Genomic DNA, 2,853 nt, shown 5'->3' with positions numbered 1-2,853 from the left:
AGGAAGACATGGGAACAGCTCTGGTGAGTCCTCCCATAGACACTTAGGCTCCAAGTCTATCAGATGTGCATAAAGCAGCTAATTGGCAAGACAGAAACAACTGAAACAAGGAGTTCCTCTGCTGCAGTCTGAGTCTCAGGTTATCAGTTCAATGGGGAAGGAAATATGCCTTCCACACCAATGACCAAGGACAAGGTCCTATTTCTTTGTGAATATGTGAGAACCCATTTCCTTCATAAGGAAATTTCCCTCTCTTCCTTTTACCTTCACTCACTCAATTCTTTACTCCCTTCACTCATCTCCCCCCACTCCACCTTTCTCCCATCTCTAGCAACCACCAATCTTTACTCTGTGTCTATGAGTTTGGTTAGTCTTTGTTTATTTAGATTATACATCTTAAAGAGACAATAATATATATACACATATATATTTATCATTCATAGATAAAAGATCATATGATTGTTTTCCTCTCTCTGACTTAATTCACTTAGCATAACACCCTTAAGATCCATCCGTGTTGTTGTAAACAGCAGAATTTCATTCTTTTTCATGGCAGAATAATATTCTATTGTGTGTGTATATACACCATAATTTCTTCATCCATTCATCTATTAATGGACACTTAGGTCATTTCCATACTTTATAAATTATAAATAATGTAAATTAATTGTAAATAATACTGCAAGGAATATGGAGGTACATATATCTTTCCAAGTTAGTGTTTTCATTTTCTTTTAATAAATACCTAGAAGTGGAATTGCTGGATAATATGGTAGTTCTATTTTTAACTTTTTGAGGAAACCCCATACTATTTTCCATACTAGCTGCAACAATTTACATTCCCATCAACAGGGCACAAATGTTCCCTTTTCTCAACACTATTTCATGTCTTTTTTTTTTTAATTAATAAATTTTTATTTAAGATATTTGACAAGGTTAATAAAATTTTTATTTAAGATATTTGACATGTGATTCCTTCAGCCGCCAATCACCATAGTTCCACCAAAGCCAGAGTGATGATCTTCAAAATAGCACTTTTAAAACAAACTTTTGTTCAATCCACAGCCGTCACTGTCCTGTAATCTTTGAGGTCCAACTTCTTTAGAGCCCCATTTAGGGTCTAAACAGATAAATGATCTTCCTGGTTCTCAAACATCCTCTAAACATGAATGAGTTCAAATCGTATTCACCCCTAAACTATCACACCCTAGAACTGTACAGATTGTTGGGATACGCCAATACCTTTAAGTCCAGACACTGTTTTCAAGTGAAAAGCCTTAATATTCATATTCCTATCTCTTCCTTTTCAGACCATTCTATCCTCTGTCCCATGTTTTTGGATTTTGATGCTCTCTTTTTAGACGAAGCAGCTTCTTCAGTATATTCCTCTTGTCCTAAATACAGATTCATTTTCTTTGGTATTTCAGAACTTACTATGAATTCATTATTGTCCACCAATTTGATATCACACCCATCATCATTTTCAAGAGTTGTTGCAGCCTCTTCCACTGTTTCTGACTCTTCAATAGGAGAGATCCATCATCATCCAAGTATTTGTATCTACGACTGTTAAAATCTTCCCTTTCTAAATCTTCACCAACATTCATTTGTTTCAAGGATTCCTTGAGATAGTATTCATACTTCAATTTTTCAAGGTAGTTGAAAAATCCTCTTGCCACCGCTTGCTCAAAGCTTAAAATCTTTCTCCATGGTAATGGCTTTTTTACATTCTCAGATTCTAAAAATGGGAACCCAGATCCTTTGTCTTTAACTTGTTTCTTATTTATTTGGGAGCGCCTAGTGGTTTTTCTTCCTTCTGGTCTTCCTCTTGGTCTTTCTTTTGGCTTATATTTCCTCTTTTTACGTTTCTTTTTTTTTGAATCTTTCAAAAATAGCTTTTAAAGTCAGTGGCCTTGGTTCAAAAGAGGAGTCACTAGATGAATCCCTTGCTTCAACACCTCCAGAAGAACGAAGAAACTTTCTAATAGGGTTTCTTTGCCCCTGTTTTGGGGAGTACGGGACAAACTGAGTCTTAAATAAGCTGCTACCAGAAGAATTATCACTTTCATTGTCAATTTCTACAGCTGAATTAGATGCCATTACAGGTTGAGAAAATTCGTTACTTATTCTCCCCCAAGTCCTTTCCAAATTGTATTCACCACTTGTTTGCTTCAGAGTTCTCAGCAACCACGAGGAAGGAAAGCTATTTCATGTCTTTTCGATAATAGCTCTTCTAACCGGTGTGAGGTGACATCTCATTGTCATTTGACTTGTATGTCCTGGTGATTAATAATGTTGAGTAACTTTTCATGTGCCTGTTGGCTATCTGGACATCTTCTTTGGAAAAATGTCTATTCTGATCTTCCCATTTTATAATCAAATTGTTTTTGCTATTGATTTATATGACTTCTTTATATATTTTGGATATTACCCCCTGATCAGATATATGATTAATAATATTTTCTCCCATTCAGTAGTTTGCCTTTTTATTTTGTTGATGGCTTCCTTTGTTGTGCAGATGCTTTTTATTAGTTTGATGTAGCCTCACTCATTTATTTTTGCCTCTGTTGCCTTTCTTTTTGGTGTCAGATTTAAAAAGTCATTGCCAACAGTGATGTCAAGGAAATTACTGCCTATGTTTTGTTCTGGAAGTTTTATGGTTTCAGGTCTTACATTCAAGTCTTTAATTCATTTTGAGTTAATTTTGTATATGGTGTAAGACAGTTGGTCAAGTTTTATTCTTTCTGCATATGGCTATCCAGTTTTTCCAGCACCATCTATTGAAGAGATTGTCCTTTCTCCATTATATATTCTTGCCTTCTTGTTGTAAAGTAATTGACCTTAGATGCATGG

The 2,853-nt window shown here is 35.2% G+C and overlaps 1 pseudogene; it reads right to left on the bottom strand.

Annotated features, from left to right (window-relative positions):
• Positions 1-930: 930 nt before the first annotated feature.
• LOC112907941 (TATA box-binding protein-associated factor RNA polymerase I subunit D pseudogene) lies at positions 931-2,197 on the bottom strand (annotated as a pseudogene).
• Positions 2,198-2,853: the final 656 nt, after the last annotated feature.

The sequence above is a fragment of the Vulpes vulpes genome, chromosome 8 (assembly GCF_048418805.1).
Source record: "Vulpes vulpes isolate BD-2025 chromosome 8, VulVul3, whole genome shotgun sequence".
Classification (NCBI taxonomy): Eukaryota; Metazoa; Chordata; class Mammalia; order Carnivora; family Canidae; genus Vulpes; species Vulpes vulpes.
This window is presented reverse-complemented; position numbering and strand designations above follow the sequence as displayed.